Source organism: Castanea sativa, chromosome 3 (assembly GCF_040712315.1).
Source record: "Castanea sativa cultivar Marrone di Chiusa Pesio chromosome 3, ASM4071231v1".
Classification (NCBI taxonomy): Eukaryota; Viridiplantae; Streptophyta; class Magnoliopsida; order Fagales; family Fagaceae; genus Castanea; species Castanea sativa.
Window position 1 is genome coordinate 18213888 of NC_134015.1, and position 12317 is coordinate 18226204.

Sequence of the window (12317 nt, forward strand, 5' to 3'; positions counted from 1 at the left end):
ATTGTTTGCTTCATGGTAATAGTGATTCATACAATCTTATCCATAATAAGAAAAGCATTATATAAATTTCAATATTGTTGGTTTCTGCCACCTAACAAAACACAACTTTAGTATCACTTTCTATATTTACTTATCAGAAATAGAATGAAGAAATTCCGTATGTATGATTAATTAGCAAAAGCAAGATTACATTCTCTTATATACAACACAGAGCAAGCCTAACTAACTAAATGCTACTAACAGACTGAAAACTAGCTCTCACACGTGAGTATGAAGCAACAACTAACACTCCCATGTGCAATCACTTACAAAATAAAACAATCACTAAGCTACAGGTCATATCTACAATGCAAACAATAGCTAATGTGATTTATGTAGCTTTTATTCAATGTTTGTTGATTCTGAACTAGCTCCACCTTTTGCTCTTGCTTCTTCCCTGCGTTCAACACTCTGATACTCCCCCTCAAGAGCAACTGGTAGGGATGTGCAGAAAACCCACCAACCCGCCAAACCCAACCCGACCTGACCCAACCAAACCCACTGGGTTGGGTCAGTTTTTAGGCCTTGGTGGGTTGGGTTCGGTTATAATTTTTTTTTTTTGTAGCGGGTCGGGTTGGGTTTGGGTTATATAATTACAAACCCGCCAAACCCGACCCAACCCACCCATATTTTAATATATATTTAAAATATATTATATATTTAATAAATATTTTTTTTAAAGTTAAAACCCAGCTGTAAAGCACTTCATCAATTCTTACAAACATATATAATATAAAATCCTATTACTTTCTTTAATATATATTTAAATATATTGTATAATTAATAAAAAAAATATATGGGTTCAATTTAATAATAATAAAAAAAAAATGTCCAACCCATGGGTTCAACCAGACCCAACCCGACCCATGTGGGTTGGGTTGGGTTGGGTTGGACATATGTGATGGGTCGGGTTGGGTCGAATTTTTTTAACCCTCCATGGTGGGTTGGGTCAAAAAATTCCCTCAACCCGACCCATGCACACCCCTAGCAACTGGTGTGTGTATGTTTATCATTCCCATCTTGCCAACAAGATTAGTAAACTGATTGTAACCCAATGCCTTGGTAAGCATGTCTGCTAATTGACAGTGAGTCCTCACATGGTTTAGCTTGATAACCCTCTCCAAAACCTTGTCCTTGACTACATGACAATCTAACTCAATGTGCTTTGTTCTCTCGTAGAAAACAAGATTGGAACCAATATGCAATGCTGCTTGATTGTCACAAAACAACAATGCCTCTTTATCATGTTTAACTCCAATGTCTTTGAGGAAGTATAAAATCCATACAATTTCACATGTAGCAACTACCATGGCCCTATACTCAGCCTCTATTGAAAATCTTGAAATCATGGACTGCTTCTTAGACTTCCAAGACACCAAGGAATCTCTAATGAAGATGTTATACCCTGTCACAGACTTCCTTGTGTTAGAACATGAAGCCCAATTAGCATCTACAAACCCTTTCGAAAGTAAATTTGTCTTGGAAGAGAACATAAGACCCTTTCCTGGTTCATTCTTCAAATATTGTAAGATTCTATAGGTTGCATCTAGATTTGGCTTTCTTGGTTTAGACATGTATTGGCTGAGCTTATGGACAACAAAAGTGATGTCTGGCCTTGCAATTGTCAACTACAATAACCTGCCTATCAATCTTCTGTAGCTGCTAGGATCTTTAGGCTCTTCCCCTTCCAATTTACTTAACTTGAGACTTTGTTCCATAGGTGTCTTAGCTTATTTACATCCTAGCATACCAGCACCTTTAAGTAATTCAAGAGTTTACTTTCTTTGAGAAAGGGCAATACTTTTGTCTGATCTAGCAACCTCCAGCCCAAGAAAGTACTTCAAGTCACCTAAGTCTTTGAGCTTGAAGTTGTCATCTAGCATAAGCTTGAATCTGTCTATCTCAGCCTTATCATTACAAGCTATTAAGACATCATCCACATATATCAAAAGAACCATAAAAACATCACCTTGTCTTTTAGTAAACAAAGAGTAATCAGCTTTGGACTCAATGAAGCCAAGCTGAATCAAAGTTCCAGAAAACTTGGCAAACCATAGCCTAGAAGCCTGTTTAAGTCCATATAGAGACTTATTTAGCCTATAAACCACCTCCCCCTGGCTATGAAACTCTTGTGGAAGAGCCATATAAACCTCTTCATCCAAATCACCATGAAGAAATGCGTTATTCACATCCAATTGACTAAAAAACCAGCCCTGAATTGCCGCCACAACAAGGAGCACTTTGACAGAAACCATTTTGGCCATAGGGGAAAAAGTCTCAAAGTAGTCCACACCCTCTTTCCGTGTAAAGCCTTTAGCAACTAGCCTAGCCTTGTACCTCTCAACTGAACCATCAGCCTTATACTTAATTTTATACACCCACTTACACCCTATAGGCTTCTTACTAGCAGGCAAGGGGGTTAAGGTCCATGTGTGATTTTGCTCAAGGGTAGCTATCTCAGTAGCCATGGCCTGTTGCCACTTGGGATCAAAACTAGCTTGGTAGTAATAAGTAGGCTTAGCAAGGGAAGAAATGGAACAACAAAAGGATTTGTAAGAAGGAGAGAAGTGTTGACAAGAAAGATGGGAAGAGAGTGGATGAGAAGTACCTGATTGGGAAGGAAAGGCAGCAAGAACATAAGATACCTGGTTGCAGTGATAAACCTCTAAATAGGAAGGTCATTTGATAGTTCTAGAAGACCTTCTAAGAGGGATTGGATCAACAATAGGATCAGGGGGTTCTGCAAGAACCTCATCAAGCAGGTCATCATCAAAAGAATGGTAAATATGGATGAAGGAATCATGAGGCATAGCAGAAGTGGATTCAGACTGAATGATAGGATCAAAAATAGGATTAATATCAAGAACACAAGGCAAAGGTAAGGAAGTGGGATGTTGAACGGAACTACAAGAGCCTAAAACAAATGGGAAAACATTTACTTGAAAAATGACATCCCTAGAAACAAAAACAGTATGAGAGTCCAGGTCAAAGATCTTATATCCTTTAACATTAAAAGGAAATCCAAGACAAACACACTTCCTTGCCCTTGGAGAAAATTTAGTTCTGGTATGAGAGATAGTGGATGCAAAACACAAGCAACCAAAAACCTTGAGAAGAAAATAATTTGGCAGCTTGTGAAATAGGAGTTCAAAAGGTGTTTTATCATGCAACAAAGGGGAAGGAAGCCTGTTAATGAGATAGACAGTGTGCAAAAAACAATCACCCCAAAATTTAATGGGAAGTTGGGATTGAATTTGCAAAGCTCTAGCAATGCAAAGAAGGTGCTGATGTTTCCTCTCCACAATAGAATTTTGTTGTAGAGTGTAAACACAACTAAGTTGATGGATGATTCCATGAGAAATGAAAAAAATCAAACATGTCAAACTCCTTAGCATTATCAGTTCTAATTGGTTTGATTTTAAGGCCAAATTGTGTATGAACCATAGTATAGAAAGAAGAAAATAACTACCTAACTTCAGATTTTGACTTCATAAAAAATAGCCATGTTGCTCTTGTAGCATCATCCACAACAGTTGAAAAATATTTGAAGCCATCTAAAGTAGGAGTAGAATAAGGTCTCCATACATCCATATGGATCAAATCAAAAGCAGAAGAACTGATTTTATTATGAAAAAGAAAAGGTAATCTCTTAAGCTTTGCCATAGGACAGATTTTACAATGTTTATTACATGAAGGTTTCAAAGAAGGAATTACATGAGACAAAGTATTGAGTTTAACATCAGATGGGTGGCCTAATCTAACATGCCAAATGGAAGAAGATTGAGAAGATACAGGAGTTGAAGTAGCTGCAGTGAAGTGATCAAAAACATCATTGATGTTGTAAGTAGCTAAGAAGGCAGTAAGTGAAGAGCTAGAAGATTGATGAAGGCTGTCTATAAACCATCAAGTGCCTTGCCTACCCCAATCGTTTTCTAGGAAGTAAGGTCTTGAATAAAATAGTATGCAGATAGAAAAACACAACAATATGGCTGAGATTTTGTCAAAGAACTAATAGACAAAAGATTAAAGGAAAAAGATGGAACACAAATGACATTGTTAAGAATAAGAGAAGAAGAAAGAACAACAGTCCCACTGTGAGTCACTTGAGTTGATTCCCCATTAGGCAATTGAACCAAAGATTGTCTAATAGCTGTGATTGAGGTTAACAAATCAACAGAACATACAGAGTGATCAGTGGCACCAATGTTTAACACCCAAGAATTACCACTATAAGCCCTCCTATTGACCACTTGTGCAGCAAAAACACTATGGGAAAAGTCCATACCTGCCATTGCCACATTGGCAGAGGTGCAAGAAGAAGTTGCATTGGCCATTGGGCTATTTGTGGCATGAGGTGTTAGTGCAATAGAAGAGTTGGATGCACCAAACAAAGCTAGAAGCTGTTGACACTACTCAGGAGTGAAGGCAGAAGACTAATGCATTGGAGAAGCAACTTCTGATCTTGAACTTGAAGAAACTTGGTGTGCCATAGCAAGTTTATTCTTGAACTTAAACCCTGGAGGAAACCCATGTAGCTTGTAGCACTTGTCCACAGTGTGACCAGTCTTACCACAGTGAGTACAGAAGGGTCTATCCTTACTCTTTCCACCAGAATTGACAAGATTGGAACCATGAGTGACATGATCAGTGGACATCTTAGCAGCTAAAACAGTAGAATCAACTTTAACAACAGATGCATCTGGGATTGATCTCTGGGTCTCTTCTTGAATCAATAAAGAATAAACCTTGCTAAGAGATGGAATAGGATCCATGAGCAACACCTGAGTTCTAACTTGGGAAAAAGAGTCATTCACCCCCATTAAGAAATTCATAATAGATTCTCTAACTTGCAAATCAGTAAGCCTTTTGTTGATATTACACACACACTTGCCATAGGTGCAAGAAGGAAATGGACTAAGGTTTTGTAATTGATCCTAAAAGACTTTCAACTAAGTAAAGAAATTTGTAATGTTCATCTCACCTTGATGTAATTCTGCAATTCTGCAATTTCTTTTTGAAGATTGAATACCCTTGGTCCATTGGTTTAAGCAAAGCAATTCTTTAAGTCATTCCAGATTTCAAGAGCAGTATCTTCATAAATGATGCTTGCTTGAAGCTTCGGAGAGACTGAATTGGTTAACCAGTTTCCTACCATGTTGTCACACCTAATCCATGCTTGCACAAATGATGGAGAAGAAATCAATGGTGATGAGAGAGTCAAAGTCCCATCAATGAATCCCAATTTGTTCTTGGTGAGCAAAGCCTTCCTCACAGCTCGAGCCTAAGCTGAGTAGTTTTCTCCACCAATTAAAGGTTATGTAACGAGCTCTAAACTTGGACTCTCAGCATGATGCAAGAACAGGGGATCATCTATTGGTGAATCTTGCGAAGAAAAAGATGGATTTTTTGGTACAGAACCATTTGCAGAACCAATTGTAGTCGTGGCTGTAGCAGCGGAAGCCATTGTTGACAAAGGAAGAAAATTTTCTCAGAAACAGAGTGTTTTCTCAAGGAAATTGAATAAGGAATTGAAGGATTGAAGGAAAAGCAAAACCCTAGAACGATTTGGGAATTTGCTCTGATAATATATTAGAAACAGAATGAAGAAATTCTGTATGTATGATTAATTAACTAAAGCAAGATTACATTCTCTTATATACAACACAGAGCAAGCCTAAGTAACTAAATGCTACTAATAGACTGAAAACTAACTCTCACACGTGAGTATGAAGAACCAACTAACACTCTCACGTGCAATCACTTACAAAATAAAACAATCACTAAGCTACAGGTTGTATCTACATTACAAACAATAGCTAATGTCGTTTATGCAGCTTTTATTTAATGGTTGTCAGTGGCGGCGCCACGTTATGGTCAGGGTGTTCCCAGGAACACCCTGACTTGAAATTTATATATATAAATTTTTTTTTTTTTTTTTTTACCCTTAAAAATAAAATAGGAACACCCTCAATTAAAATTAGGAACACCCTCACATTAAAAAAAAATATATATTTGTTCTACTTCCAAGCCAAAAAAAAAAACCCAAAAAAAAATTCAACTAAAATCTGAAAAAAAAAAAAAAAAATTTGTAACAGAGAAAAAAAAAAAATGTAAGAGCAAACTGCAAACGGATCACAGCAAGCCCAACAGAGACAGATCACAGCAAAATGTAAGAGAAAAGAAAGCGAACAGATCACAGCAAGCCCAACATCAACAAGCCCACTGCCCACGGCAAGCCCCACAGAGACAGAGGAAGCAAACCCACGGTTTCTCAACCAAAAAAAAAAAAAAAAAAAATTACAGACCATCAGAAACCTCAAATCAGTTCAGAGTTCAGTACATCATCACTAAAGCTCTTCTCAAAAAAATTAAAAAAATTAGTAAAGCTAAACAAACCTAAAAAAGGAGAAACAGAGCAAGTGAGCAATGGCGCTCCCCTTCGAAGCTAGATCGATCCACCGTCCACGGTTCCAGCCGCTCATCGGACATCGGAGATCGCAGATCGGTCCAGCTCCAGTCGCTCATCGGAGATCGGCCTCGTCGCATCGGAGAAGGAGATCGGTCCAAGGAGATCGGTCCAGCTCCGCAACATCCAGTCGCAGCGCTCATCGTCGCCGTCGCCATCGCCATCGCCGTCGCCGTCGCCATCCCAGGTATTTCTCTCTCTTTTTCTCTCTGACTCTCTGTCTCTCTCTCGCCTCTCGGTCTCTCACTCTCTCTATACTCTCTCAAGTCTCAAATCTGAAATGAAATAGGAATAAATGCCTTATGCCTTTAATCTTTATTTATGACTCTCTCTCTCTTTAGTCATTATTAATTTATGACTTTGTTTGTTTCAATTGTTTGTCATTTTGTCTGTCTGTTTATCACTTTGTCTCGTTGTGTAACTGGACCTGGTGATCCGTGATTGGCTGCTGATTCCAGCAGCACTCGGTTTTGCCTTTTTTTTTTTTAGTTAAAGTGTTACTGAGTGCTTGAAGCACTCAGTAACACTTTAACTTTATTTTTTTTTTTTACTTTTTAAATTTGACATTTTATTTTTGGCTTTATCCTATGATTGAATCTTATCCGTTGATTGATGTGTAAATTGAAATGTGTTAGTGTTGGTGTTGCCGTATTGGACTATTGGTGTGTATTGATATTGAACTCAACTCAAAGACATTAATTGTCTTTTAGCGTTATTGTGATTTATAAAATTGTGATTGTGAAATTTTCTGATTGGTAGCTAGATTTTGTGAAATTTTCTGATTGTCTTTTAGCGTTAATAATTTAATTAATCAATACATTATAAAAGGCAAAAAAAATTAAATTATGTTAGACTAAACAACAATTAATAATCTTATAATTAATAAAACAATAATATAACAAATTATAATTTATAAAAGACAAACAAATTAATGAAACAACTAAATAATAATTAATAATTTATTGATATTTCAAATAAACTTATAATTTATTTTTTATTCTTTTGCTAGAATTATGGACAAATACTTGATAAAAAAACCGCGTACCCAAGATTCATCTCCTGTGCAAGATTCATCTCCTGTGCAAGATTCATCTCCATCTTCTAAGCGAAGTCGTGTTGACTTTAACTTAGAAAATCTTCCTTCAGATCCTGGGCTACGACAAAAGATATCATCTTATCATCCTAATAATCATGATGAAATAAGAAGATATTATTTAGGAAATGGCCCTTGTCGACCTCCTCATGATTACCCGGTATCATATTTTTCTGGAAAGCCCCGTCGATTTAGAGTCGAATGGTATGAAAATAGAAATTGGTTGGAATATAGTATAGCCAAAGATGCAGCATTTTGTTTTTATTGCTACCTATTTGGGAAAGATGTTGGTAAGCAAGGAGGAGGTGACACTTTTGTAACGAAGGGATGCGGACTTTGGAATCGGGTTGGGAAGTTAGATTCCCATGTTGGAGGAGTTAATAGTGCTCATAACCAAGCTGTCAAGAAGAGTGAAGATTTACGAAGGAAAAGCAACACATTCAAAGTGTCTTGGTTAAGCAATCAAATCAAGATAAAGCTAATTATCGGATTCAATTAAACGCAATAGTTGATTGCGTAAGATTCCTTTTATTCCGAGGATTAGCTTTTCGTGGTCATGATGAATCTCAAGGTTCAAGTGATAAAGGAAATTTCCTTGAGCTTCTACAATTTTTGGGGGATCACAATGAATCTATCAATGAAGTGATGCAAAATACTTGGAAAAATTGCAAGCTTACCCATCATGATATTCAAAAAGACATGGTGAATGCAATTGCACGTGAAACATCTAAAGCCATCATCGAGGATCTTGGCAATGGGTTCTTTTCAATATTAGTTGATGAGTCACGTGATATCTCAGTGAAAGAACAAATGGCACTCGTTCTTCGTTATGTGAACAAACAAGGAATTATTATAGAGCGGTTCCTTGGTATTGTACATGTAGCAAGTACCACCGCTTTGTCACTCAAATGTGCTATTGAAGGTTTACTTTGTGAACATAATTTGAGTTTATCGAGACTACGTGGGCAAGGTTATGACGGAGCTAGTAATATGCAAGGTGATATCAATGGTCTCAAAACTTTAATTTTGAAAGAGAATAAGTCATCATTTTATGTCCATTGTTTTGCTCATCAACTTCAATTGACACTTGTTGCCGTTGCTAAAAATCACATTAACATTGCTGATTTTTTTTTATGTGGTTAGTAATTTAGTAACTGTTGTTGGAGGCTCTTGTAAGAGACGAGATGCTCTTCGAGATGCTCAATTTGCCAAAATTAAAGAAGATTTAGAGAATGGTGTACGAAGAAGTGGACAAGGTTTGAATCAAGAGACAAATCTTAAACGTCCTGGTGATACACGTTGGGGATCATATTATGGGACTATTCTCAACTTGATTTTGATGTTCTCTGCTGTGGCTGATGTACTTGAGATTATTGAAGAAGATGGGCTCTCCGACCAAAAAGTTGAAGCTCGATCTATTATGAGGTCAATTCTATCTTTTGAATTTGTTTTTGCTCTACACTTGATGAAAAACATTTTAGGGATTACAAATGAGTTGTCAATAGCATTGCAAAAAAAAAATCAAGATATAGTAAATGCTATGGATCTTGTTAAAGTGTCTAAGCAACGATTGCAAGTGATGAGAGATGATGAATGGACATCTTTATTGACTGAAGTGTCTTCATTTTGTGCCACACATGAAATTCCTATCTTGAACATGGATGAAATATTTGTAGTTAGTGGGAGGCCGCGACGCAACACCCAACAAAATACAAATTTACATCATTATCGTGTTGAGCTATTCTACACAATCATAGATATGCAACTTCAAGAGCTAAACAATCGCTTTTCAGAGGTGAATACCGATTTGCTAATTTGTATGGCTTGCTTGAATCCAAGTAATTCATTTGTGGCTTTTGATAAGGAAAAGTTAATACATCTAGCAAAGTTCTATCCATATGATTTTCCTGGGACAGATATCTTGGCACTTGACTCTCAGCTTCAGAATTTCATTTTTGATATGCGCAACAATGACTTGTTTTTAGAGCTTCAAGGAGTTAGTGAACTTGCTGAAAAGTTAGTGAGCACGAGGAAGCATGAGACTTATCCATTAGTCTATTTGCTTGTGAAGTTAGCTTTGACCCTTCCTGTTGCTACTGCAACAGTAGAAAGAAGTTTTTCAGCAATGAAATATATAAAGAATGAACTGCGCAATCGAATGGGAGATCAGTGGATGAATGATTGCTTGGTTGTATATATTGAAAAAGATATAGCTTGTAGCATTGATAACGAGACTATCATGCAACGATTTCAAAATATGAAAAATCGTAGAAGGCAATTGTAAATTTTATGTATTTACATGTTTTTTGATTGTTGTTGTCAATATATAAAATTTTCTTTTTATTAGATCGTGTAATTTATACTTATTAAGGAACACCCTGGGAAAAATTCCTGGAGCCGCCACTGATGGTTGTTGATTCTGAAAAAGTTCCACCTTCTGCTCTTGCTTCTTCCCTGTGTTTAACACTCTGATACTACTACCAAAAGATTAAGATTAATACACAAAGATAACCAGTTCCTTAGAGCCCAAAGTTTGGAGGACACCCTAATCTTTTGGTAAAACCTTTAATCCACATGCCATTATGATCTCGAATAAGTCCATCTAGTAGCCTTTCCTGGATTGCCCAACGATGAGTCATCTGTTTTGAGGTTGTAACATTCTAGCAGAGGCTGGCTTGTTCCACATAACATTAATCACATGCATTCTCTTGCCATGCCAAATTGACCAGCACAAAACATATGCTCACTGGCAGCATGTATAACAACTTTGCCCAGATCATGGTTTGGAGAAGTGTTTTAATTTTAAACACTATTTTACTCCAGTGAAATTGTCATAGGTTCCAAATAGCAAAAAAGAGGATATTCCAAGGGAACGAAGGACTCGTAGCAAAAAAAAAAAAAAAAAAATATTATTACTTAAAATTTATTGTGAAAATATTATAAACACAATATTTTTAGTACTTAGTTTATTTGTTCTTGACTAAGAATTGAGAGGGAAAATAGTTGTTTCTCTTCTTCTCTTTCTCATTATTTTTATGAAAAGCAATCTTATTAATTCTTTGAAAATATTCATCTGATACAATAGTACGTTGCAATAAAGAAAGCTTTTTATCTTATTAGTTAAAGTAAAAGGGACCACTTAGATTCTTTCACAAATATAAAATTATAAAAGGGCAATATTGTCCAAAATAACTTGCCTCATTTACGGGTTTGTGGATCTCAACCTTAATCAAGATTCTTTCTCTTTAAAAAGGTTTTACAGACTTGAATTCTTTTAACTATTTCCCAATGAAATATTACCTTATTTTTTTTCTTTAGCACGATTGCATGGAGTTCATGTGGGTTGGAGCGGATGTCCCAGAAACGTTTTGCAAGGAAGGCTTTGTTCCTGTGTAAGCTTCTTTTAATGTTAAGCCCTCCTAACCATTTGGGCTTCGTGATAGTCTACCAATTCAAGAGGTGGGTTTTTTTTTTTTTTTTTTCAATCTCTCCCCATAGAAAATTTCTATTTATTTTGTCGATTTTTTTGCAAATTTTAGTGGGGAGCAGGGTGCATTGCATAACGTGAGTGAAGATGGTAGTGGTGATGGCGTTGATGAGGGTTAGGTGTCTCGCTAGAGAGAGTGAACCAACTTTCCACCTAAAATGTTTAGAGCGGAGTTTGTCGATGATGAAGTTGAAAGCTCTAGTATTCCTCTTATCTGTGATAATGGGAACACCAAGATATTTTCCAAAGTTGGTGCACGCTCTAATGCTAAGCTCATTCTCCACAGAATCAATGATGGACGGCAAAGTGTGAGGGGCGAAATAAATTTTTGATTTACAGTGATTGATTTTTTGACCTGAGGCGGAGCAAACTTTTTCAAGGGTGTTTTTTATCGTTAGGCAGCTCCTTTTAGTGGCTTTTGCAAACAAGATGAGGTCGTTCGCGAAGAAGAGGTCGGAAAAGGTTGGTCCATTCCTAGAGGTTTTGATTCCCTTCCAGTTTTTTTATTCGAATTCATTGTAAATGAGGTGGGCAAGGTACTCCATGAAAAGAATAAAGATGTAGGGAGATAATGGGTCATTTTGGCGTATTCCCCAAGAAGGTAGGAAATAGTTTAGTCTTTCCCCAATTACAAGAATTGAGAGGCTAGAAGTAGTAATGCAGGACATAATGAACTCGATCCAGTCTCTAGGGAAGTTGAAGAATACAAGAATATGCTTGATGAAGCCCCATTCTAGCCTATTGAAGGCCTTTTTCAAATAAATTTTTAGAGCCATGAGACCTTTTTTGCTATTTGAAGTGGACATAGTATGGATGACTTCTTAGGTTAGGATGATGTTGTTGCTAGCTTTTCGACTAGGGATGAAGCTAGCTCGAAAGGGGTGAATAAGGTCATCAAGATATGGTTTGATTCTGAGAACCAAGATCTTTGTGAATGTCTTGTAGATGGTGTTGCACAGGCAAATGGGACGGAATCGTTGAATGGTTTTTGGTTTGGCCACTTTTGGGACGAGGCATACGAGGGTGCCATTCAAATCGTCGAGGATTTTTTTTTTTTTTTTGACTTGAAGATTTTCTTGACCTGGGTAGTGACTAATAGCCCTACAATGTTCCAGAACTTTTGGGAAAATATGGGGTGTAAGCCGTCTGTACCCCAGGCTTTCATGGGCTTGAAAGAGAAGATGGTTGCCCTGATTTTGCCATCTGTGACCTCATCCGAGATAGCATAAAAA

At 36.9% G+C, this 12317-nt stretch overlaps 1 pseudogene; it reads left to right on the top strand.

The window, feature by feature from the left end:
• Positions 1-6465: 6465 nt before the first annotated feature.
• On the top strand, positions 6466-9882 carry LOC142628626 (uncharacterized; annotated as a pseudogene).
• Positions 9883-12317: the final 2435 nt, after the last annotated feature.